The 27,219-nt window shown below is 42.7% G+C and overlaps 2 protein-coding genes and 2 pseudogenes across 5 annotated transcripts in view; 1 reads left to right on the top strand and 3 right to left on the bottom strand.

Annotated features, from left to right (window-relative positions):
• The window catches only part of LOC140204100 (interferon-inducible GTPase 5-like), a 628,716-nt gene that overhangs the window by 379,088 nt on the left and 222,409 nt on the right, over window positions 1-27,219 (top strand). The gene's annotated exons all lie outside the window — the stretch shown is intronic.
• The window catches only part of LOC140204097 (interferon-inducible GTPase 5-like), a 173,843-nt gene that overhangs the window by 141,375 nt on the left and 5,249 nt on the right, over window positions 1-27,219 (bottom strand). Inside the window, exon 2 of the mRNA XM_072270437.1 lies at window positions 21,451-21,585. The gene's annotated coding sequence lies outside the window, so the exon portion shown is untranslated. The remainder of the gene's footprint in view (window positions 1-21,450; window positions 21,586-27,219) is intronic.
• On the bottom strand, window positions 16,623-17,158 carry LOC140204098 (interferon-inducible GTPase 5-like; annotated as a pseudogene).
• LOC140203701 (interferon-gamma-inducible GTPase 10-like) lies at window positions 18,120-18,764 on the bottom strand (annotated as a pseudogene).

Below are 27,219 nucleotides of genomic sequence, written 5' to 3'. Positions count from 1 at the left end.
TACACCAGGATGTCAGCTAACATAGTGGTGGTACTTACTCGTTTTACTGTTATATTTCTCCCTTGCAACAGCATACAGCAATTCTGTTTTGCTTACTGAACCATTTTTAACTCTTCTACCTAGCAGTAATTACGTATATGGGGGTATGTTCTGTCAGTATTATAAGTGGATTAAGTTCCACTATGTGAGCAAAATGTACCGCCCAGCAAACCACTAACATGCTTCTTCTCACATACAGTATACCCCTGTTCTACAGGTGAGAACATGCATGAAGCATACACTGCTGGTCTTAACTTCCCATGTGTCTCCTGTAATAGCACTGCTGAGAGGGTGGTATCAGTTGTGGACACCTCCAGTGAGAATGGCTCATTCAGATTTGGGGTTCTTAGAGCAGCCGCAGTGGCCAACGCTTGCTTCAGAGCTGCGATGGTCTGGGTGTGTCTGATTTCCATTCCCATGTCACATTCTTTTTCTGTAACTCCATTAAAGGAGCAGCCTTGGTGGAAAATCCATCAATGTGTTCGCTACAGTATCCTACCAGCCCCAGAAAAGACCCCAGCCCTTTCACATCGTGGGAATAGGCAGTTTCGTAACCGATTGTACTCTTCATTTATCAATTTCTCTTTTTTTCTCAGTGTCAAGGTCATTCCCAGATAAGTAATTTCTTGTTTCATCATCTGTGCTGTTTTAGGGTTTACCTTTAGTCCCAATGCATGTAATAATTGCAGCAGTTCTCTCAATAGCTGATGATGTTCCTGTTTGGTTTCAGTCCGCAAAAGTAGACCATCTATATATTGTACCAGGCACTAAGGTTTTGAAAACCATTTAAACCCTTTCCTTAAATGCTGATGAAATATAGATGGAGAATTATGGAACCCCTGTTGTAGGGCAGTCCACATATACTTCTGTCCCTGAAAGGTAAATGCAAATTTATATTGACACTCACTTTCGAGTGGGATAGACCAACATCCATTATTTCTGTTCAAAACTGGACTATTGCACTCTTTCATTCTGTTTGACCTCTATTTCTGGGTTAGCTGCTACATTTGGGGCTGCTGACAGGATCACTTTATTCAGCACTCCATAGCCTAAAGTGAACCTCCAACTACCATCTGGTTTCCTCCCTGGCCATGTGGGTGAGTTATTAGTGCAGGCTACCGGCCTCAGTACCCCTTGTTGTACCAAACTTTGGATTACTTTACCTATATCTTCCTCTGCTTTTTTTGGAAACCCATGTTGCTTCTGTGAGCACACACAAAGCATCCACTTTTACATCCATTCCTTATCAATTCAAATATTGCATTCCAGTGAAGTTGGCCACAGGTTATGTGTCTGAACTATAAGACCTTGTTATTGGCTCTGCTTGAAGCTGGCATCATTTATTACCCTCTTCCCATCAAGCGACAGTCGATAATTTAGGGCTCTTTGTTCTCAGTCAGCAATGAGCACAAATCACTGCAGGCAAGCACCAACCCCAACATTCAAAACCTGCATATTACATCCAAACAAAGAATATCTCACAAATAACAACTTCTTAATTGGAAATGATCGCCAGTCCAGCAGATTACCTAAAGTATCATTGTGTATTCTTTAAAAAAAATGAAGCCAAGCATTCAATAGTTTTTCAATGCACAAAGGCCGTTGTAAATCTAGTCAACAAGAAAAGAAGAGCTTACGAAAGGTTCAAAAAACTAGGTAATATTAGAGATCTAGAAGATTATAATGCTAGCAGGGAGGAGCTCAAGAATGAAATTAGGAGAGCCAGAAGGGGCCATGAGAGGACTTTGGCGGACAGGATTAAGGAGAACCCCAAGGCAATCTACAAGTATGTTAAGAGCAAGAGGATAAGATGTGAGAGAATAGGACCAATCAAGCGTGAGAGTGGAAAAGTGTGTATGGAACCGGAGGAGACAGCAGAGGTACTAAATGAATACTTTGCTTCAGTATTCACTACGGAAAAGGATCTTGGCAATTGTAGGAATGATTTACAACAGACTGAAAAGCTTGAGCATATAGACATTAAGAAAGAGGATGTGCTGGAGCTTTTGGAAAGCATCAATTTGGATAAGTCACCGAGACCAGACGATATGTACCCCAGGCTACTCTGGGAAGCAAAGGCGGAGATTGTTGAGCCACTGGCAATGATCTTTGCATCATCAATGAGGACAGGAAGAGGTTCCGGAGGATTGGAGGGTTGCGGATGTTGTTCCTTTATTCAAGAAAGGGAGTAGAGATCGCCCAGGAAATTATCACCAGTGAGCCTTACTTCAGTGGTTGGTAAGATCCTGAAAGGCAGGATTTATGAACATTTGGAGAGGCATAATATGATTAGGAATAGTCAGCATGGCTTTGCCAAAGGCAAGTCGTACCTTACAAGCCTGACTGAATTTTTTGAGGATATGAATAAACACATTGATGATGGTAGAGTAGTAGATGTAGTATATATTTATTCCAACAAGGCAGTTGATAAGTTAACCCATGCAAGGCTTATTGAGAAAGTAAGGAGACATGGGATTCAAGGGGACATTGCTTTGTGGATCCAGAACTGGCTTGCCTACAGAAGGCAAAGAGTGGTTGTAGACGGGTCATATTCTGCATGGAGTTCAGTGACCGGTGGTGTGCCTCAGGCAGCTGCTTTGCGACCCTTACTCTTCATGATTTTTATGAATGGCCTGGATGATGAAGTGGAGGGATGGGTTAGTAAATTTACTGATGACACAAAGGATGGGAGTGTTGTTGACTGTGTGGAGGGCTGTTAGGGTTTACAGCAGGATTTTGAAAGGATGCAAAACTGGGCTGAGAAGTGACAGATGGGGTTCAACCCATATAAGTGTGAGGTGGTTCATTTTGGTAGGTCAAATATAATGGCAGAATATAGCATTAACTGTAAGATTCTTGGCAGTGTGGTTTGATCAGAGGGGTCTTGGGGTCTGAGTCTATAAGACACACAAAGCTGCTATGCAGGTTGATTCTGTGGTTAAGAAGGCATAAAGTGCATCGGCCTTCATCAACCGTAGGATTGAGTTCAAGAGACGAGAGGTAATGTTGCAGCTATATAGCACCCTGGTCAGATCCCACTTGGAGTACTGTGCTCAATTCTAGTCACCTCACTATAGGAAGGACGTGGAAACCATAGAAAGGGTGCAGAGGAGATTTACAAGGATGTTGCCTGGATTGGGGAGCATGCCTTATGAGAATAGGTTGAGTGAACTGGGCTTTATCTCCTTGGAGCGACAGAGGATGTGAGGTGACATGATAGAGGTGTACAAGATGATGAGAGGCATTGATCATATGGATAGTCAGAGGCTTCTTCCCAGGGCTGAAGTTGCTAGCACAAGGGATCAGTGACCAACACCGTGAAAGCAACCCATTGTAAATCTCAAGGGTTACTGTGATTCACTGGATTGTGGAGTCATCCTTTTCTTTATTCAACTTGTTATTAAGGATGACCCGTATCTAATGGAATAGGGTAATTCTGCCAAATATCTGAACAACTATTGTAATGTAAAGATATTTGTGACTGAGTGGTCTGGAAGATATCAGCTGTGTCTGTTACTCTGCATTCTACAGGTGAGGTGTTTACATCTGGCAGATACCTTTACACATTTATATTCTCATTGAACTGCACACCCCAGCAGTATGAAGTACAATGTGTATCACTGGCCATTATTTCAACAAGATTATTCATTGTCACATTGGTACTACACCCCTCTCCTTTCCTCACACTGTGTCTCCAAAACCTGCTTCTCCACAGGCAACACTGACGATCCTTTATCAATGTCAATTGGAAGCAAGAAGAGCTGATGGAAACAATATAATTTCTGGACTGCAAGTAATCAGTTGTTTGTCTGACAGTCAGCATGAACATGGGAGGCCAAAGAGCATGTTTCCACGTTGGATCTCTCTGTGACTTTTGATGTGTTCCTGTTAATGGATAAGCTGCAATCTATGAACCAGAAGTGAAACATACAAAAAGAATATGAAAATACAATTGGTATTTAGTGCACGGCAACAGTGCTTTTACTCCTGACTTCCTCCACTGACCTCCTCCTCATCCCTCTCATGTTTTCTGCTCACTGTACTGTTTCTGCTTCTTCCAAATGTGCCAGTAATGTCTGGAATCATTTTTCTGTCTCGTTCTAATTTGTACATCTCTGGTTCTCCCAGCTCTTCCTCCTGCATCACACAATTTCTCTTACAGTACCAGGAGTTCAATTCCTGGTTCAATACAACATTCGACTGATCCATCAGATGTCTCCCCATGGGTCTCATTCTGGTCCCCTGCATTGAAGTAGCTTTCCTCACTACACAAATACCCAGAATTATTTGGTTCAGACCCTTCCTATCTTCATCCATAACACTTTACATGCTCTCAAACTCCTCAGTAATGAAGTTCCCTGTCCCTGAATGCCTCATATTCACTATGGATGTCCAGTCCCTATACAGTTCTCTCCCTCATCAGGAAGGATTAAAAACTCTCTGCTTCTTTCTGAACAACAGACCTGAACATTTCTGCTCCATCACCACCCTCCTCTCTTTGTCAGAACTGGTTCTCCTTTGGCTTCTCCCATTTTCTCCAATCCCAACGTGTTCCCATGGGCATCTATGATGACCCCAACTATTTCATTGGCAACAAGCCTGGCTGGTAACGCACCCCAACTCTTTCTGTGCTCCATCGATGACTGCATTGGTGCTGCTTCCTGCACCCATGTTAAGTTCATCTGCTTCATCAACTTTGCCTCCAAATTCTACCCTTCTGTCAAATTCACTTGGTCACTGAGAAATTCTAAGGATAGAAAGACCCTAATGGGAGTTATCTACAGGCCCCAAAACAGTAGTCTGGATGTAGGGTGTATGTTGAATCAAGAGTTAAAATTGGCATGTCGCAAAGGTAATGCTGCAGTTGTTATGGGGGACTTCAACATGCAGGTAGACTGGAGGAATCAGGTTGGTACTGGACCCCAAGAAAGAGAGTTTGTGGAGTCCCTCCAAGATGGATTCTTAGAACAGCTTGTACTGGAGCCTACCCGAGAGAAGGCGATTCTAGATTTAGTGTTGTGCAATGAACCAGATTTGATCAGGGACATTGAGGTAAAGGAGCCATTAGGAGGTAGAGACCATAATATGTAAGTTTTAATCTACAATTTGAGAGGGAGAAGGGAAACTCGGAAGTGTCAGTATTACAGTTGAACAAAGGGAACTTTGGTGCTATGAGGGAGGAGCTGGCCAAAGTTCAATGGAACAATACCCTAGCAGGGATGTCAGTGGAACAACAATGGCAAGTGTTTCTGGGAATAATGCGGAAGATGCAGGATCAGTTCTTTCCAAAGTGGAAGAAAGATCCTACAGGGAGTAAGGGGAGGCCGTGGCTGACAAGGGAAGTAATGGACAGTATAAAAATAAAAGAGAAGAAGTATAACATAGCAAAGACGAGTGGGAAGCCAGAGGATTGGGAAAGTTTTAAAGAGCAACAGAAGGTAACTAAAAAGGCAATATGCGGAGAAAAATGAGGTACGAAGGTAAACTAGCCAAGAATATAAAGGAGGATAGTAAAAGCTTCTTTCGGTGTGTGAAAAGGAAAAAAAGTAGTTAAGACCAAAATTGGGCCCTTGAAGATGGAAGCGGGTGAATTTATTATGGTGAACAAGGAAATTGCAGACGAGTTGAACAGGTACTTTGGATCTGTCTTCACTAGGGAAGACACAAACAATCTCCCAGATATAATAGTGGCCAAAGGACCTAGGGTAATGGATCAACTGAAGGAAATTTATATTCGGCAGGAAATGGTGTTGGATAGGCTGTTGGGTCTGAAGGATGATAAGTCCCCGGGACGTGATGGTCTGCATCCCAGTGTACTTAAGGAGGTGGCCTTAGAAATCGTGGAGGCATTGGTAATCATTTTCCAATGTTCTATAGATTCAGGATCAGTTCCTGTGGATTGGAGGGTGGCTAATGTTGTCCCTCTCTTCAAGAAGGGAGGAAGAGAGAAAACAGGGAATTATAGACCAGTTAGCCTGATGTCGGTGGTGGGAAAGATGCTGGAGTCAATTATAAAATATGAAATTACGACACATCTGGATAGTGGTAAGAGGATTGGTCCGAGGCAGCATGGATTTACAATGGGGAAATTGTGCTTGACTAATCTTCTGGAATTTTTTGAGGATGTAACTATGAAAATGGACAAGGGAGAGCTAGTGGATGTAGTGCACTTGGACTTTCAGAAAGCCTTTGATAAAGTCCCACATAAGAGTTTAGTGGGCAAAATTAGGGCACATGGTATTGAGGGCAGAGTACTGACATGGATTGAAAATTGGCTGGCTGACAGAAAACAAAGAATAGTGATTAATGGGTCCCTTTCGGAATGGCAGGCGGTGACCCGTGGGGTACCGCAGGGTTCAGTGCTGGGACCGCAGCTTTTTACAATATATATTAATGATTTAGATGAGGGAATTAAAAGTAACATTAGCAAATTTGCTGATGACACAAAGCTGGGTGACAGTGTGAAATGTGAGGAGGATGTTATGAGAATGCAGGGTGACTTGGACAGGCTGGGTGAGTGGGCAGATGCATGGCAGATGCAGTTTAATGGGGATAAATGTGAGGTTATCCACTTTGGTGGTAAGAACAGGAAGGCAGATTATTATCTAAATGGAGTCAAGTTCGAAAAAGGGGAAGTACAACGAGATCTAGGTGTTCTTGTACATCAGTCACTGAAGGCAAGCATGCAAGTACAGCAGGCAGTGAGAAAAGCTAATGGCATGCTGGTCTTCATAACAAGGAGAATTGAGAATAAGAGCAAAGAGGTCCTTCTGCAGCTATACAGGCCCCTGGTGAGACCACACCTGGAGTACTGTGTGCAGTTTTTGTCTCCAAATTTGAGGAAGGACATTCGTGCTATTGAGAGAGTGCAGCGTAGGTTCACAAGATTAATTTCCGGGATGGCGGGACTGTCATATGTCGAAAGATTGGAGCGACTGGGCTTGTATACTCTGGAATTTAGAAGACTGAGAGGGGATCTTATTGAAACATATAAGATTATTAAGGGATTAGACACGTTGCAGCCAGGAAGCATGTTCCTGCTGATGGGTGAGTCCAGAACCAGAGGCCACAGTTTAAGAATTAGGGGTAGGCCATTTAGGACGGAGTTGAGGAAAAACTTTCTCACCCAGAGAGTGGTAGATATATGGAATGCTCTGCCCCAGAAGGCTCTGGAGACCAAGTCTCTGGATGCTTTCAAAAAAGGGATGGATAGAGTTCTTAAAGATAATGGAATCAAAGTTTACGGGGATAAGGCAGGAACTGGATACTGATTGTGGATGATCAGCCATGATCACAGTAAATGGTGGTGCTGGCTCAAAGAGCCGAATGGCCTACTCCTGCACCTATTGTCTATTGTCTTCCTTGGCACCTCTTTCCTCCTTCTTGATCTCTATGTCTCCATCTCTGGAGATAGTCAATCTACAGAGAAATTTTACAAACCTAGTGAATCTCCCAACTGTTTTGGCTGTACTTCAGCTTCTCCCATAGGGTTCCCCTTGTCCTTACCTATCACCCCACAAGCTTCTGTATCGAGCATATCATTCTCTGTAACATTCACTGTTTCCAATGGGGTCCTACCACTAAGCACAGCTTTCTATTTCACTACACCCCACCCTACTATTAGGGATTGGTTTCTATGTGGCTGCCTTGGCACTCATCCCTCTCCTCTGATCTCCCTGGTACAACTTATCCATGCAAATGGGCATGCTAAACCTGCTCCTACACCTCCTCCTTCATCACCATTCAGGGAGAAGCAGTCCTTCCAGGTGACACAACATTTCATCAACCAGTCTGTCAGTGTCATCTACTGTATTGGGTGCTCACAGTGTGGCCTCTTGTACATCGGGGAGACCTCATGTAGAATGGGGATTGCACCATCAATGGACCTCGGCTCTGTCTGCAACTGAATGTGGGATTTGCCAGTGACCACCTATTTTAATTCAACTTCTCATTTCCATTCCGAAATGTCTGTCCATGATCTCCTCTAGTGCCATGATGAGACCACACTCAGGTTGGAGGAACAACACTGTCATGTTTCGGGCAGTGCAGCGCGGCAGATTTAAAAGGGCAGAAATCCTGCTTCGGGTTTGATTCGAAGAAGGAGTCTGAGAGTCTGAGTGGGAGTGCCGAGAAAGATATTTTTGAAATTTTCGTTATTTTTTTTCTCCAACGGTGTTCTGAGAGGCGGGACTGCGCAGGCGTGTGACGTCGGGCTGTGCAGTGCGGCAGATTTAAAAGTAACAGATCCTCATAGAGCGGGCAGCGTAGTTTGCGGGCGGCGGAGTGAGCCGGGAGCAGAGTGAAGACTTAAGGGCTTCGGCTCAACGGGCTTAGGCGGAAACGGGTGAGACGAGGAAGGTTTGGCATTCATTTTCTGTTGTTATTTGAGGAGAGGGGCAGTATGAGTGTGAGGGCAGTTTGCTGTTCTCGGTGTCGGATGTGGGAGACCCTGGAGTCTCCAAGCTTCCCGGACGTCTACATCTGCGCCAAGTGCATCGAGATGCAGCTCCTAAGGGACCGCGTTACGGAACTGGAGCTGCAGCTCGATGACCTTCGTCTGGTCAGGGAGAGTGAGGAGTTGATAGAGAGGAGTTGCAGGCAGGTGGTCACGCCGGGGCCACGGGAGGCAGACAAGTGGGTCACGGTTAGGAGGGGGAAGGGGAAGAGTCAGGTAATAGGGAGTACCCTGGTGGCTGTGCCCCTTAACAATAGGTACTCCTGTTTGAGTACTGTTAGAGGGGACAGCTTACCCGGGGGAAGCGACAGTGGTCGTGCCTCGGCACAGAGTCTGGCCCTGTAGCTCAGAAGGGTAGGGCAAGGAAGAGGAGGGCAGTTGTGATAGGGCACTCGATAGTAAGGGGGTCAGATAGGCGATTCTGTGGATGCAGTCCAGAGACCCGGACGGTAGTTTGCCTCCCTGGTGCCAGGGTCGGGGATATTTCTGATCGTGTCCAAGATATCCTGAAGTGGGAGGGTGAGGAGCCAGAGGTCGTGGTACATATAGGTACCAATGACATAGGTAGGAAAAGGGATGAGGTCCTGAAAGGAGAATATAAGGAGCTAGGAAGGGAGTTGAGAAAAAGGACCACAAAGGTAGTAATCTCGGGATTACTGCCTGTGCCACGCGACAGTGAGAGTAGGAATGCGATGAGGTGGAGGATAAATGTGTGGCTGAGGGATTGGAGCAGGGGGCAGGGATTCAAGTTTTTGGATCATTGGGACCTCTTTTGGTGCAGGCGTGACCTGTGCAAAAAGGATGGGTTACACTTGAATCCTAGGGGGATCAATATCCTGGCAGGGAGATTAGCGGGGGCTACTGAGGTGACTTTAAACTAGAATGGTTGGGGGGTGGGAATCAAATTAAAGAGGCTAGGTGTGAGGAGGTTAGTTCACAACAGGGGGATGGGAACCAGTGCAGAGAGACAGAGGGGTGTAAAGTGAGGGTAGAAGCAAAAAGTACTAAGGAGAAAAGTAAAAGTGGCAGGCCGACAAATCCAGGGCAAGCATTAAAAAGGGCCACTTTTCAACATAATTGTATAAGGGCTAAGAGAGTTGTAAAAGAGCGCCTGAAGGCTTTGTGTGTCAATGCAAGGAGCATTCTTAATAAGGTGGATGAATTGAAAGTGCAGATTGTTATTAATGATTATGATATAGTTGGGATCACAGAGACATGGCTCCAGGGTAACCAAGGATGGGAGCTCAAAGTTCAGGGATATTCAATATTCAGGAGGGATAGACATGAAGGAAGGGGAGGTGGGGTGGCGTTGCTGGTTAAAGAAGAGATTAACGCAATAGAAAGGAAGGGCAAAAGCCGGGAAGATGTGGAATCAATATGGGTAGAGCTGCATAACACTAAGGGGCAGAAGACGCTGGTGGGAGTTGTGTACAGGCCACCTAACAGTAGTAGTGAGGTCGGAGATGGTATTAAACAGGAAATTAGAAATGTGTGCAATAAAGGAACAGCAGTTATAATGGGTGACTTCAATCTACATGTAGATTGGGTGAACCAAATTGGTAAAGGTGCTGAGGAAGAGGATTTCTTGGAATGTATGCGGGATGGTTTTTTGAACCAACATGTCGAGGAACCGACTAGAGAGCAGGCTATTCTGGACTGGGTTTTGAGCAATGAGGAAGGGTTAATTAGCAATCTTGTCATGAGAGGCCCCTTGGGTAAGAGTGACCATAATATGGTGGAATTCTTCATTAAGATGGAGAGTGACATAGTTAATTCAGAAACAAAGGTTCTGAACTTAAAAAGGGGTAACTTTGAAGGTATGAGACGTGAATTAGCTAAGATAGACTGGCAAATGACACTTAAAGGATTGACGGTGGATATGCAATGGCAAGCATTTAAAGGTTGAATGGATGAACTACAACAATTGTTCATCCCAGTTTGGCAAAAGAATAAATCAAGGAAGGTAGTGCACCCGTGGCTGACAAGAGAAATTAGGAATAGTATTGATTCCAAAGAAGAAGCATACAAATTAGCCAGAGGAAGTGGCTCACCTGAGGACTGGGAGAAATTCAGAGTTCAGCAGAGGAGGACAAAAGGCTTAATTAGGAAGGGGAAAAAAGATTATGAGAGAAAACTGGCAGGGAACATAAAAACTGACTGTAAAAGCTTTTATAGATATGTAAAAAGGGAAAGACTGGTAAAGACAAATGTAGGTCCCCTACAGACAGAAACAGGTGAATTGATTATGGGGAGCAAGGACATGGCAGACCAATTGAATAATTACTTTGGTTCTGTCTTCACTAAGGAGGACATAAATAATCTTCCAGAAATAGTAGGGGACAGAGGGTCCAGTGAGATGGAGGAACTGAGTGAAATACATGTTAGTAGGGAAGTGGTGTTAGGTAAATTGAAGGGATTGAAGGTAGATAAATCCCCAGGGCCAGATGGTCTACATCCTAGAGTGCTTAAGGAAGTTGCCCAAGAAATAGTGGATGCATTAGTGATAATTTTTCAAAACTCGTTAGATCCTGGACTAGTTCCTGAGGATTGGAGGGTGGCTAATGTAACCCCACTTTTTAAAAAAGGAGGGAGAGAGAAACCGGGGAATTATAGACCGGTTAGCCTAACGTCGGTGGTGGGGAAACTGCTGGAGTCAGTTATCAAAGATGTGATAACAGCACATTTGGAAAGCGGTGAAATCATCCAACAAAGTCAGCATGGATTTGTGAAAGGAAAATCATGTCTGACGAACCTCATAGAATTTTTTGAGAATGTATCTAGTAGAGTGGATAGGGGAGAACCAGTGGATGTGGTATATTTGGATTTTCAAAAGGCTTTTGACAAGGTCCCACACAGGAGATTAGTGTGTAAACTTAAAGCACACGGTATTGGGGGTAAGGTATTGATGTGGATGGAGAATTGGTTAGCAGACAGGAAGCAAAGAGTGGGATTAAATGGGACCTTTTCAGAATGGCAGGCGGTGACTAGTGGGGTACCGCAAGGCTCAGTGCTGGGACCCCAGTTGTTTACAATATATATTAATGACTTGGATGAGGGAATTAAATGCAGCATCTCCAAGTTTGCGGATGACACGAAGCTGGGTGGCAGTGTTAACTGTGAGGAGGATGCTAAGAGGATGCAGAGTGACTTGGATAGGTTGGGTGAGTGGGCAAATTCATGGCAGATGCAATTTAATGTGGATAAATGTGAAGTTATCCACTTTGGTGGCAAAAATAGGAAAACAGATTATTATCTGAATGGTGGCCGATTAGGAAAAGGAGAGGTGCAACGAGACCTGGGTGTCATTATACACCAGTCATTGAAAGTGGACATGCAGGTACAGCAGGTGGTGAAAAAGACGAATGGTATGCTGGCATTTATAGCGAGAGGATTCGAGTACAGGAGCAGGGAGGTACTACTGCAGTTGTACAAGGCCTTGGTGAGACCACACCTGGAGTATTGTGTGCAGTTTTGGTCCCCTAATCTGAGGAAAGACATCCTTGCCATAGAGGGAGTACAAAGAAGGTTCACCAGATTGATTCCTGGGATGGCAGGACTTTCATATGAAGAAAGACTGGATGAACTGGGCTTGTACTCATTGGAATTTAGAAGATTGAGGGGGGATCTGATTGAAACGTATAAAATCCTGAAGGGATTGGACAGGCTAGATGCAGGAAGATTGTTCCCGATGTTGGGGAAGTCCAGAACGAGGGGCCACAGTTTGAGGATAGAGGGGAAGCCTTTTAGGACCAAGATTAGGAAAAACTTCTTCACACAGAAAGTGGTGAATCTGTGGAATTCTCTGCCACAGGAAACAGTTGAGCCAGTTCATTGGCTATATTTAAGAGGGAGTTAGATATGGCCCTTGTGGCTACGGGGGTCAGGGGGTATGGAGGGAAGGCTGGTGCAGGGTTCTGAGTTGGATGATCAGCCATGATCATAATAAATGGTGGTGCAGGCTCGAAGGGCCGAATGGCCTACTCCTGCACCTATTTTCTATGTTTCTATGTTTCTATGTTTCTAACTCGAAAACATAAAACTAATCAAAAGAAAAACATGGGGAGATTGGGACAAATGTATACTCTTTGGTTTCACTTTTACCTTATGATGTGCACTTATGACGTGGTGATGTGATGATGTCAGACATTCATGCACTATTACATAGAACCCATAACTAATTATTAAGTAAAACAAACAATGCTTAATCAAACAATATATTTGCACTATTACTCAAATACACACACACACACACACACACACACACACACACACACAGAGTCACATATATATGTACCATTTACTACAAAATACAACTGCTATGTAGACATCCACAGAATAGCTGGTGAGTTGTCGGTTGTGGACTGTGTTGCATTATGACATGCAAGGAGGAAATTGGTGAGTTGCTGATTCAAGTTTCAAAGAACATTTATTATCAAAGAATGTATGAATCATGTAATCTTGAGATTTGTTTGCTTACAGGCAGCCACAAAGCAAGAGACACGAAAGAACCCAATGAAAAAATAAAATAAAGACCAACACCCGACGCACAGTGAGAGGGAAAAGAAACACAGAAACACAGATCATGCAAACACTAGACATGAGCAGCAACTTTCTGAACCAAAATGAACCTGAGATCCAAACCCCAGAGTAGCCCGGAGTAGACCCAAAGCCTCGGTATCAGTTCATTATATTAGCAGGTACGGAGCACAACACCAGGGCAGTCTTCATAGCCTCAGCACCATGGAGAGAGGAGTGGACATCACAGGTGAGTGAGTGATATCGGCTGTCACCTCCGATCCTGACCCCCTGTCTTTCCAGTATATCTGGGCCAGCGTTTAAATTGTCCAGTGTTTCCACTAGGACCCAGGCAAAGCTGCAGCGAAAGGCTCCAAGCCTAGAACACGTTGCCTAGCGCCTTGCTTCGTGCCCAGATTTCACTGCCAAACCCAGTCACTCTTGATTTCTCCAAATTGGCCCAGTGCCCAGAGTGATCCAACCTTACATCGGGGCCAGTTGTACAAGCATTGAAACTCCTCTGTCTCGATTTCTCCTCGCCGAGTGGCTCAGTACGTCAACTAAGTTCTGCAAAGTACCATCTTGGTTTATCCCTCAAATTTGCTTTGCTTCACATGTCTCTTCATTGTTTGTGGTGCAAATTTACCACAAATTGCTCCAGAAAAGTTGTAATGAGTGATGTTTTTAGTCAAATTTCTTGCCTTTGAACAACCAGTGAGCCGCCACATGAGTTCAACAGCAGATTCAGTGTTAGAATAGTGTATTCTGCTGACATTGATCGCAGTGCAGTCTTTAGACTCTGGACAAACCTCTCCACTAAACCATTTGTAGCTGGGTGGTGCAGTATAGATGTGCTTTGCCTTAATCCAGAGCAAATTAGAAATCTTCTGTAAATTTTTTAGGTAGTTCCTTTTCCTATTTAAGGCAGAGATTGATAGGTATCTGAGTAGTCAGGGCTTCAAAGGTTATGGTGGGAAGGTGGGGGAGTGGGATAAATGGGAGAATGGATCAGCTCATGATAAAATGGTGGAGCAGACTCAATGGGCCAAATGGCCAACTTCTGCTGCTTTGTCTTATGGTCTTATGGTCTTTCCCTTTTTTTTTGTAATTTATTTTTTATTGAGTTTCATCATCAAACAAACATTTCCATAAGATGTATTTTGGATACTGTACATATATATCATATAATCATATTTGTCTCAAATCTCCACATAATATTTATCTGAGGTATACATCTATAGAGAGAAGAGGAAAGAAAGTACAATCGAAAGAAGAAAACTATGTACAGAGTAGGAAGTGTTTTTTTTACAACATATTCATTGATTGTGAGAATAAATTCAGGCCTATGAGGTGTTATGTAGTCAAACCATTTTTTCCAGTATGAATAAAATTGTTCCAACTTATATTAACAGAAGTTGTTATCTTCTCCATTTTGTAAATGTCCATTGTAATTTCCATCCATACATTTAAAGTTGGGCTCTCCTGAAATAACCATTTCCTGGTAAGGGTCTTTTTACCAGCCACCAGCAATACATTCATTAATATTTATATTTATCTCTTTTCAACCATTCCTATAGTCATAGTCATACTTTATTGATCCCGGGGGAAATTGGTTTTTGTTCCAGTTACACCATAAATAATAAATAGTAACAAAACCATAAACAGTTAAATAGTAATATGAAAATTATGCCAGGAAATAAGTCCAGGACCAGCCTATTGGCTCAGGATGTTTGACCCTCGAAGGGAGGAGTTGTAAAGTTTGATGGCCACGGGCAAGAATGATTTTCTATGACGCTCTGTGTTGCTTCTCAGTGGAATGAGTCTCTGGCTGAATGTACTCCTGTGCCCACACAGTACATTATGTAGTGGATGGGAGACATTGTCCAAGATGGCAGGCAACTTGGACAGCATCCTCTTTTCAGACACCACAGTCAGAGAGTCCAGTTTCATCACCACAGAATCACCGGCCTTACGAATGCGTTCGTTGATTCTGTTGGTGTCTGCTACTCTCAGCCTGCTGTCCCAGCACACAACAGCAAACATGATAGCACTGGCCACCACAGACTCGTAGAACATCCTCAGCATCGTCCGGCAGATGTTAAAGGAGAATAATATGTTGGACCCGGAGACTGGTGGGGTGGTAGGTGAGGACCAGGGGAACCCTATTCCTAGTGGGGTGGCGGGAGGATGGAGTGCGAGCAGATGTGCGAGAAATGGGGGAGATGCGTTTGAGAGCAGAGTTGATGGTGGAGGAAGGGAAGCCCCTTTCTTTAAAAATGGAGGACATCTCCCTTGTCCTGGAATGAAAAGCCTCATCCTGAGAGCAGATGTGGCAGAGATGGAGGAATTGCGAGAAGGGGATGGCATTTTTGCAAGAGCCAGGATGAGAAGAGGAATAGTCCAGATAGCTGTGAGAATCAGTAGGCTTATAGTAGACATCAGTAGATAAGTTGTCTCCAGAGATAGAGACAGAAAGATCTAGAAAGGGGAGGGAGGTGTCGGAAATGGACCAGGTAAACTTGAGGTCAGGATGAAAGTTGGAAGAAAAGTTAATGGAAGTCAACGAGCTCAGCATGCGTGCAGGAAGCAGTGCCAATGCAGTCGTCGATATAGCGAAGGAAAAGTGGGGGACAGATACCAGAATAGGTTTGGAACATATATTGTTCCACAAAGCCAACAAAAAGACAGGCATAGCTTGGACCCATACGGGTGCCCATAGCTACACCTTTAGTTTGGAGGAAGTGGGAGGAGCCAAAGGAGAAATTATTAAGAGTAAGGACTAATTCCGCTAGACGGAGCAGAGTGGTGGTAAAGGGGAACTGATTAGGTCTGGAATCCAAAAAGTAGCGTAAAGCTTTGAGACCTTCCTGATGGGGGACGGAAGTATACAGGGACTGGACATCCATGGTGAAAATAAAGCGGTGGGGGCCAGGGAACTTAAAATCATCGAAAAGTTTAAGAGCATGAGAAGTGTCACGAACATAGGTAGGAAGGGATCAAACAAGGGGGGATAAAACCGTGTTGAGGTACGCAGAAATGAGTTCGGTGGGGCAGGAGCAAGCTGAGACAATAGGTCTGCCAGGACAGGCAGGTTTGTGGATCTTGGGTAGGAGGTAGAAACGGGAAGTTTGAGGGTTGGGAACTATAAGGTTGGTAGCAGTGGATTGGAGATCCCCTGAGCAGATAAAGTCGGTGATGGTGTTGGAGACAATGGCCTGTTGCTCCTTAGTGGGGTCACGATTGAGGGGTAAATAAGAGGAGGTATCCGCGAGTTGTCGCTGTGCCTCGGCATGGTAGAGGTCAGTACGCCAGACTACAACAGCACTCCCCTTATTGGCGGGTTTAATAGCAAAGTTAAGATTAGTGCGGAGGGAGTGGAGAGCAGAGCGTTCTGAAGGATTGAGGTTGGAATGGGAACAAAGTGAGGTGAGATCGAGACGATTGATGTCCCATCGGCAGTTAGCAATAAAGAGATCCAGAGCAGGCAGAAGCAATAAAGAGAGAAATGGGAGGGTTGTCATGTTGAATTACAGCAGTGTTTAGTGACAGGCATCTTAAATATTTTATCCACGGAAAGACATGAGCTCATTGTATTGATTTTGGTGCTGACCAGTCAATCAATGCCATATGCAACCTTCACCACCCTCTCTGCGCTCTCTGTAAGGTCCTTCAGTGCATCGGTCAGGAGTTCATGAGAAATGATGATCCTGCTCCAAAAATGGAACCAATGACAGGGATAGGGTAAAGACCAAATACCAAAGCTGAAATGGCAACAACTGTAGCACCCCACCCTAAACTCACAATTATATTTTTATCTATTTGCCCCAGCTTCTGAGCTGTAACTATGGCCTTAAGCTCTTCCACAGATTTATCTGTGGTTTTGGCCAGTCTTTGAAGAGAAGCTTCATCCAGACACAGACATTTACGGGAAGGGATTATTGCCACAATCACTATGCCGATATCACAAGTCAGAGAGAGACCAGGAATGGGGACTGCTCCCACAGATTCCAAAAGCGTTGCCGACATCCAGACACGTTTCTGCAGCGTCTTGCTTTTCTCATGAATAATCTCCACACCTTGGTTTGCATAGGCCAGGACAAAGATTCTTTTCTTTATAATCAGATCATCTTCAAGTGTTTTATTTAATTGATTGAAAGCATATCAATCCTGCCAGTTCATTCTCTAATTCATTTTAAAATTGTACATCATTATTATTTGACAAAGGAGAGACTGTCTAAAATATTTCCTAATGTTAATAGTCAGTGCAATAGATGTAAAACTGATATAGCTATATTGACACATATGTTATGGTCATGTTCTGTATTGAAACAGTTTTGGAAATCTATTTTTTCAACAATTTCTAAAGCTTTAAATATTAATTTACAACCTAATAAATTGACAGTTTTGTTTGGTATAATTCCTCAATATATTTATGGTATTTCTATATCAGACCAACAGGTAATTGCATTTGTTATGTTATTGGCTCTAAGGGCTATTTTATTGAAATGGAAAGATGCTTCTGTTCCCACTTTGATACATTGGTTCTCTCAGGTGATGTTATGTCTTAGTTTGGAAAAAATCAGAAGTCGAACTTTTGATCTTCAATTTGACCTTGAGAAAAGGTGGGGCTCTTTTTCCCACTACTATCATTTGATTTGAGTTAACTTAAGATGATCCCCTTCTGATGATTGGGTAAATGTATTTGGTTGGTGGATTGATGTCTTTTTTTTATGGAAGCTTGTATGGCATATAGCTCTGGGTTTGAGCTCCAAATCATTTCTTTTTTCTCGATTTTTTTTGTTAGCAGGGTTTTTTTGTTTTAGTTAGCAGGGTTTCTTTTTTCTTTCTTTCTTTTTTCCAAAAAAAGAAAAAAGATAGCATTAACATTTTGTTTTTTTTTATTATACATATTGATATACTGTTTAGCTTGGTTAATAGTTTAACGTTTATTGTACATATTGATATACTGTTTAGCTTGGTTAATAGTTTAACGTTTATTGTACATATTGATATTTTGACTTGATTATTTTAATGTATTTTTTTTGTAGTTGATTTTCAATAACAATTATTAAAAAGATTTAAAAATGAAATGAAAGCATATCGATCCTGCTCAAAACTGGATATCAGGAACACCGTTCGGGGTCAAGATCCCCACCTCTCTCAACTTCTTTATGCAGTCACTCTGAGTATACTCCAGTTCATTTTCCTCATTAATTTCCTTCCCCCTTTCTCATTGAACTAAGAGCTTCATCATTCTTAGTGCAGAGAAAATTGAATTTTTTCCAAGCTGTTTAATCTCTTTAGCTAGTTTTGCATCATTTTCTTTGAAACAACAAGCTGATATTATGATGAAGAAATCGTATCTTTCAAATTCCATTTCCCTCAGATATTCAGCAGCTGGAGATTCTGTGGACCCAATCCCTGACAGGTCCCCAGTAGCGGACATTGGACTGATTGGGATGTGGGTATTCGATTGGCTCCATTGTAGTTTCAGTGAGCCCAACTTTAGCAGCTCCAGCGTCATTGTTCCAAAGTCCTCTCATGGCATCGATGAAGGTGAATTTTCCTGCACCTGTTTCTCCCGTCACTGCAATGTTAAGGTCTGTGTTATCCAGTTCTGATGGCTGTGTTCTCTCAGAAAGATAACTTTTTCCACTGCACCTTCTTCAAAGTAGTATTTCAGTTTGCTGAGCTATTCCAATATGAAGAATGTAGGATTCTCAGACTGGGCCACCTGTTCTCTGAAAAGAAACATGTTCCATTAGAATTTCTAATCATAAAAACTTCCGAATTGACAGATCCCCAATCTCTTGTCATCCATCTCATTTTAAACTAATTAATCAAATAATCAGTATGTTTTTGCAATGAGGTGGTAATTGCAACAGACAAGCAAACCTACAGGACCACAAAGAATGCTTGTAAGTTTCATGTGGATAACACCATAGGTCAGGATGCAACTTGGCTCTCCAGAACTAAGAGTGTTGGAAATCTATCCATACAAACTGAGGATATCAATGCAGAAGTCCTTACATGATAGCTGTCAGTTCAACCAATATCAACTCCATCATAAATGTCGTCCCTTTCTCTACAAGGTCAGATGTCAGAGGTTTGATGATAATTACGCAAGATTCAATTCACTTCATCATGAAAACTAAACAAGTTCATGCCTGCTGTAACAAAGTGACCCAGGGAGGTGCAGTGACACTGTACTGCAAGTGGTGCAGCGGACTGACACCACCAGTGACCCAGCTTCACTCCAGGTCTCCAGTGCTGTCTGTGTGGAGTCTGCATGTTCTCCTGTGACCAAGTCAATTTCCCACGGGTGATCCTGCCACACTGTGTTAGTTGTTAGGTTAATGTGCTCCTGTAAATTGCTTGTCATGCAGGTGTGGGTGGGAAAATGTGGGTGGGAAAATTGGAAACTTGATGAGTATGTGAGATAGAATTTATTAGATGGAAATAAGCAGGTGCATGGGAAAGGTGGGAATGCTCAATGGCCGGGGGGGAGGGGGGAGAGTGGCAACAGAGATGAGTCTGGGTGTCATAAAGAAAAATAAAAGAAGTACAAATGATTTGAAATGATGAAAAAGCTGTACAAAGTTCATGTACAGGATAAATAAAGACTAGTAACATGTTTGTAACAAATGTACCAGCCTGTGACCATCTCCAAACAAGGAGACTCTAAACACTTACTCTTGACACCAATACCACACAGACTTGTCACTGTGTGCCACATACACATCCCCTACACTATTTCTTCTTGGCTACTCCGACAGCAACTCACAAACCCCTGATCTCCACTAATAAAACAGGGCATTACTGATCAGGGACAATATCACAGCTGCTCTCAGAGGGAGTGGATAATGGGCGGCTTCTCCACTGAGCCCACAAGGGTAAAACTCAAGGTGCAATTACTGTGACTGGATTACATTATAGAGCCCCCAGTTGTAACCAAGACATTGAGGAACAAACATGCAGGCAGATTGGGAAGATTGTCAAAAGCAACAGAGTTGTTTTATTGGGCAAATGCAATTTCACCAGAATAGACTGGGGTCTTCCTTCTGCAAGAGAGTTAGACAGGGCAGAATTTGTCAGGTTCATCAAAGACAGTTTCTTTAAACAATATGTGGATATTCCAGCTAGAACAGAGGCCACTCCAGACCTGTAACTGGGAAATGTGACTGGTCAGCTGACTGACCATTAAGTAGGGGGAAATAAGAGGAAACAGTGATTACAGTACCTTAAATTCTGATAGTTATGAGTAAATATAGATATTACAAGAAAACATTAAATAGGGAGAGGGAAATTCTCAGAGTTTTAAGCAGCAATCTGGTAGAGTTAATCGGGAATAGTTGTGGCTAGACAAATCTGATCCCTGTAGGTGTTTAATGGCAGCTTCACAGAAAATGGAACTGATATGTTCTAGACAGATGGAAGGACGACTTTGGTAAATTAGGGGAGCTTTGGAAAGAGGTTATTAATTGAGTCAAGAGGGGAATAGAACCATATGTACAGTTTAGGAAGTTAAAATAATCGAACAGAGTCCTTGAGGAATATAAAGAAGCCAGCGATGAACTCGAAAAGGGAATGAGGTGAGCCAGGAGAACAATGAAAAATCCTTGGCATGTTATATTAAAGGGAATCCCAGGGCATTCTATACATACATCAAATGTAAGAGAATAACCAGGGATAGGGTAGGACCACTCAACAATAGAGGATTAAGCATATGTTTGGTGGTAGAGGACATGGAGAAGTTCTAACTGAGTACCAGACAAAGTACTGGGCAAATTCAGCAGATCATGCAGCTGCAATGCCCGACCTACTGAGTTTCTACAGGATTTTGTGTATTGATCCAACAAGGGGAAAGTCATGGGGAACAGTGTGAACAGTGTGGAGCATATTAATATGCTGGGGCATTTTGAGATAAAGAAAAAGGTGATGTTGGATCTGTTGAAGAATGTTAATGTGAAAGGGGTGCTGGTGGCAATAGATATGATTAAGGAGTATGCAAGGTTCTTTAACGAGCATGTGTAATTGCAGAGAATGGAGAGATATGGACCATGTACAGGCAGAGTAATTGGTTCAGTGAGGCATCATGAGCTTCAATGGTGTAGTATAACATAATGAGCTGAAGGGCCTTTTCCCATGTTGAGACATTCTGTGTTCTATGTCAAGGAATTTGATGCAAGGGAACACCAGCACCTACAGCTTCCCCTCCATCATACACTGATATCATTGCTCAACATAGTCACTGGGTCGACACTCAGGAACTCCAGATCCAACCCCACAATGGGATCAGATTTATCAGGATGGCAGCTGTTCAACAAAGCAGATCCCATGCACCAATGAGAATGCTGAGCACTCAGTGTGCAGTGCACTGGCAGGAGTTGCTGAGGTAGGGTTCATTGAAGAGACACACAGTGTGGCATGTTCTGACCTACCTGGAGCTTGTGCTTCCCATTCTTGATGGCTGTTTCTCACAGCATGGCCTGTGTGACAATCCAGTAATCCCAGCACCAAACAGGGAGAGTGGTTGGGGGCTTGGGTCTCATCTTTGTCTTCATGTAGGTTATCTCCTTGAAGGAAGTGAAAAGAGTGACTGATGGTTATTTGTCTATTACAATTATTTGAGGCTGATCAGCAAATCCCCTTCAATCGCTGGAGAATAATGTAAGAAACCAGTGAATAGAACAGTACAGCATAGAAACAGGGTCCTTGGCTCATATTGTTCCTGCTGACCATGAAGCCAAAACAAACTCATCCCATCGACCTGCACAAGATACATATCTCTGCATTCCCTGTATGTTCACGTGTCTGTCTAAATGTCTCTTAAATGCTCCTGTTGTGTCTGCTTCCACCACCATCTGTGGCAGAAAGCTCCAGGCATTACCAGTCTCTGAGTAAAAACATTTTGTTTAAACATGCTCTCACACCTCATCTATACCTTCTCGTGTCTGATATTTCAGGAAAATAATTCCTTCAGGTCTCTCATTATTTTCTATACTTCCAACACATTTCCCACATCCCTGAAACACACAACACTACCCCTTCCACCACTCCCATCCCTCAACACTCCAGAGAAAACAGCTCTGATTTGTCCAAACTTTCCTCACAGCACATGTCCTCTAATCTAGGCAACATCCTGGTAAACCTGTTCCTCACCTTCTCCAAAGCCTCCAGATCCTTCCTATAACAGGGCAATTCAAAATGAATGGGATCCTCCAGATGCAGCCTAACTAGAGCTGCATCATTAGAAAGCTGGAGGAAATGGACTTTTGTCCAACTTTTCCTTATAGGTAAACAGAAAATACAGAGCTGTATTGTTTCTCATTATTTTAGTCAACCTGACTGAGGAGAATATGAGAGGAGTTGTGTTTTCTCCTCAAGGTTTTAGGAAAGGATGTGGTGGAACACTGGATGCTCGGAGCTGAAGGTGAATGGAAATAAGGAAGAACGTTGTCCGTAGTGCACTCTGCAACATGGAATCTGTAAATCAACCATCATCTCCAAAATGCCACACATTTGTCTGTGATAATCACTTTGAATAGATGGTGTTTTCTACTCACTCTCCAAGATTCACAGGTACGTGGTATCTGTGACATTGCAACGACAATCAGATCAAGACAACCTGCAGATAATGAGCACTGAGATGAACTGTACTGAAATACACCTTTTCATTTTATGTTTTTAATATTCTGTGCTTTTCTTTTTCATTGTCATCTGCATGATTTGTTTTTGAATGACATGTGGCAGGGAGCTCAATAATTTGATGTTTTTGGTTTGAATGGGTTGGTTTCATAGTTCTTTGTTTTGTGACTGTATGTGGGGAAGACAAATGTCAGGGTTGTACACTACATACATACTTTGGGGTGTATCGGGTGTCCAGGGAGGGGTAGTACCTCTGGTGGTGGGCTTGTCATGCTCTGCCCAGGGCAGCTCATCCACCATTAGTCCCCACCTGCCACCCAGCCCTCACCTGTGGCTCCAAGTAACTGTTTGCATGCAACAGTGGCCACACCCCGGTACACCGCTTCGACAGGCAGGTTAAACCAGGTGAGGGTAGCCGGGAACCTCTGACCCTGGTGAGATAGGGATATGCTCGCCCCAGCATGTGAAGCCAGATCCAGCAGTCTGGGTGGATGAAATCAACTACAAGATCCAACAGTGAAGAAGGCGGTGCTGCAATGTTTCGTGGAGAGCGAAGGGCAGGACAAGGCACAGAAGGCGTCATGGCTATCCACTGCAGCGAGGAAGTTGTGATGATATTTTGTTCCATCGGACCAAGACTTGAGGCTGAGAGAATGGAACTGCCCCAGTGCAATGGATTTTCACTGTAAAACTCCTCCCGCACAGGTTTTACGTCAGCATTGGAAACGACAGACAACCAATACTTCGATAATAAATGCACTTTGAAATTTGAGAATACAGTGTGATTAAATTATAAACATATTCCCACTATCAAGAGGATTCAAGCTCACAATATGTGAAATGATGCTCTCACAGTCTTCCAGAGATTCCCTGATTTTGGAAATCATTGTCTGTTTCTAAAGTTATTTATCACACTCTATTGTTTAACACAGTGAGAGAGAGAGTCTGTGGTATGTCGAATCACTGGGTGAATGAGTAGTCTTTAGAGTACTGCAAGTCTGTGTCCTTATTAATGACTTCTGGCATGCTATTATACCAAGGATTACCAAGGATTCAGCCTAGAAGATTAGCTTGCCTTCAGAGTTTTGGGATTTTGTGGCTCTGGAGGCAGGTAGACTCGCGGTCGGTGTCTCTGCAGGAAATTGGTGTGCCGTGGGAGACAGAAAATCTCTGGCTGTAAGCCCAGAGACCCGAGTTCTTTGGGCTCAGAGCTCAGAAAAGCAACACAACAGACTTTTAACATCGTAAATCAGCAGGTCGTTTGTTATGTCTCCACTCTCGCTGTGAAACAGGGACACTTCTTTTTCCCTTATTAGGAAGAGAGAGCACCTGTGGTATGTCAGATTGCTGGGTGAACATGTAGTGTTTGGGGTACTGCAAGTCTGTGTCTTTATTGATGCTTTGCTACACACTTGAATGCTCGGTGGGGGGGCACCAATGCTTTTTTTGCTGGTGGGTCATTGCTTTGCTGCTGCATATGCATGGGAGGGAGGAGCTGGGGGACGGAACTCAGGTGGCCAGGTAGCATCTATGGATCTAATGTACCAACTTGTCCAGCGTTCTATAAGATCTAAAGTTTTTGACCAGTGCCCCATGTGGGAACTGGTTAAAAGTTTTTCACTGACTCACTATTGTAACATGCTCAAGGAGATTTGTTTTTTTTTTGTGAGAACGATGTAATGGTCTTTTGGAGCTCACCTGATGTGATTTTCCCGCCGATTTGAGATCACGTGATGACATGTGACCCATGACTATATAAGGGTTGACCCAGGTGACGCAGTGGGTTTTGAGTTTGTAGATTTCCAAGTAAAATGTACTGTATCTATGTTTCTGTTGCGTGTTTGTTTTTATGACGCGGTTTTATTTTTTAAAATAGAGTGTGCGTTCTGTTGCAAGATCCCATATTATTAGGACTGGAAATTTTTGCTAAATGTGTTGATTTATCCAATTCCAACATTAGAAGGGAGAGTGAAGAATTTATCGAAGTGCAGAATCGAAGGATCGAGAGACATCAGCATCGTCTGGCAGTTTAATAAAGGATCGACCTTATTGAATCTTCATTGGAGGAGTACGACCTGCATCGAGATAACTCTTGCCAAAAAGAGCAAGGAGTTCATTCAAAAAGGTGCTCTCTCTCTCTCTCTAAAGGAATTTAAGGTCAGTTGATTTAATCTGTTTATTTTCGGCATCATGAATCCTGTGGACAGAACGAGCAGGAAAGTTGTGTCTGTGAAGAAATCCTTCTCCAGAGAAGCCTCTCACAATTGAATGTGTAAATCTGTTGGACTTTTGAAGTTATCGCTTTAAGAACTATATCTCACTTTATCGCTTTAAGAACTGTTTTCGCATTTAACACTTAAGAACCAGAGCCAAGTGGCGAGTTGGTGAACAGCTGCATATCTGTTAACTTCCAGTTAAAGTTTTCATTTGTTTTTTTTTTCCTTATCGTTTATCCGTGTTTAATAAATGTTTGGTTGTTTTTATATAACCTGTTTCAATTGATATTCATTGTTGCCGGTTACGTTACGTAAACGTGGGGGGCTCATCCGGGATATGTTCCGATTTTGAGTTTAAGTGCTGGTAATTGCCATTTTGATTTGGAAAAGGGAATTATCCAATTTTTTTTTTTTGGTTTGATTGGTGTGTGTGTTGTATTCAGCAGCAATGGACATCGACGAGTTTTTGAAGACGCCTGACTCGGGATCTTTAGAGAATGCAAGAAAAGCTGAGGTATTGGAGATTGCTAGGAAGTTGGATATTAAAGGAATTACATGGAATTCCACCAAGGCTTTCATACAAAGAAAAATCGCTGAACATTATATTAATTTGGAATTGTTTGATGCTGAGGTGTTAGATAAGTTTCCAATGAGTAACCTGGAAATGCAGTTGCATCTTGAACAGTTAAAGTTTGAAAGAATTGAAGTGGAAATGGCCGAAAGAGAGGCTAATAAAAACACGGAATTTGCAGAAAGAGAAGCTGATAACCAGAGGAAATTCGAGCTAGAGATGTAGAAATTGAAGTTTGGGAGTCAGTCTCCTGGTTCTACGAAACAGTTTATTGCTAGTCCTGAGGTTATTTTGGCTCTTCCATTTAATGACACTGATGTGGACACATATTTCCAACATTTCGAAACAGTTGCTCTGAATTTAAAGTGGCTGAAAGACCAATGGCCAGTGATGTTACAAAGTGTAATTAAAGGCAAGGCACAACAAGTTTATACAGCTTTAAATGCTGATCAAGCAATGGATTATGATATTGTTAAGCAGCAAATATTAAAGGCATATGAGATGGTTCCGGAAGCGTATAGAGAAAGATTCAGAAGTTTGAAGAAATCGGTGGAAAAAACTTAGGTGGAATTTGCCTATGAGAAACCTGTGTGTTTTGAGAGATGGGTTTTCTCTAAAAATGTGAATGGGGAGTATAATAAATTAAAAGAGCTGATTTTGCAGGAGGAATTTGAAAGAAGCATTCCTGTTGAAGTGGGAACATACTTAAATGAACGGGACACTGCTACATTGCAGGAGATTGCTAAACTGGCTGATGACTATGTTTTAATTCACAAGAATAAATTTTCTCTAGTTAAAATTTTTTAAAAGAAAACTAGCACAGAGAGTCAAGGTAAACCAGAAATTAAATCTGAAGTTAGTGAGAAAAGTAAGGATGAAGTGAGACATGTGAAGGAAAGACATTTTGGTATTATTTGTAATTATCGTAAGAAACCTGGACATGCAGTAGCTAATTGCTTCCAATTGAAACGGAAAGAGAAAGAAATGGCCCCAGATGCTTGTGTGCAGCACATTGAAAAACCTGTAAAACCACAGGGTTTAGAACATATTAATGAAAATGTGTCAGAGTCTGACCAGGTTAAGAAGGGATATGAAGCAGAAGGATAACAGAAGGATTTGTATCCTTGAAAGAAGGATCCAATGAAGTACAAATAAGGATACTTAGAGATACTGGAGCGTCTCAATCACTAATATTAGACAGTGTGCTAAAGTTTAGTGATGAGTCTGACATTGCTGAGGTAAATTATATAAGAGGAGTTGGGAGTGCCCTTATGCCAGTACATCTACATAGAGTGAATTTAAGGTCAGGATTAGTAACAGGGGTTGTTAAAGTAGGACTACAATCCAGTTTACCTGTGAATGATTTAGCAGGTGGGCAAGTTTTTCCTGAAGTGCATTTGACAATCAATTCAAATTCCGAGGACCCACAGAGGGATTATAACACAGATTCTTCCTGTGTTGTAACAAGAGCTATGGCTAAAAAGACTGATATAAAGGATGAGGTTGTTACCCATGACAGTTTAAATCAAGAGTCAAATTTTGAGGATGTATCAGAAACTTTCTTGCCTACATTATTTGATCAAGATTTTGATGGTAAATCTGATCAGGAAGATTTGTCTTTATCTCAAAAGGAAATAATAGCAGAGCAGGGTAGAGATCCTAAGATAGTTAAATTGAAAGAACAAGCCCTTCCAGATATTGAAATTGAAAAAGTACCAGTTGGATATTATTTTGAAAAATGAGTATTAATGAGAAAGTGGAGATCGCCTACAATT

This window comes from Mobula birostris, chromosome 10 (genome assembly GCF_030028105.1).
Source record: "Mobula birostris isolate sMobBir1 chromosome 10, sMobBir1.hap1, whole genome shotgun sequence".
Classification (NCBI taxonomy): domain Eukaryota; kingdom Metazoa; phylum Chordata; class Chondrichthyes; order Myliobatiformes; family Myliobatidae; genus Mobula; species Mobula birostris.
The sequence above is the reverse complement of the archived record's forward strand: the minus strand, read 5'-3'. Positions and strand labels throughout refer to the sequence as shown.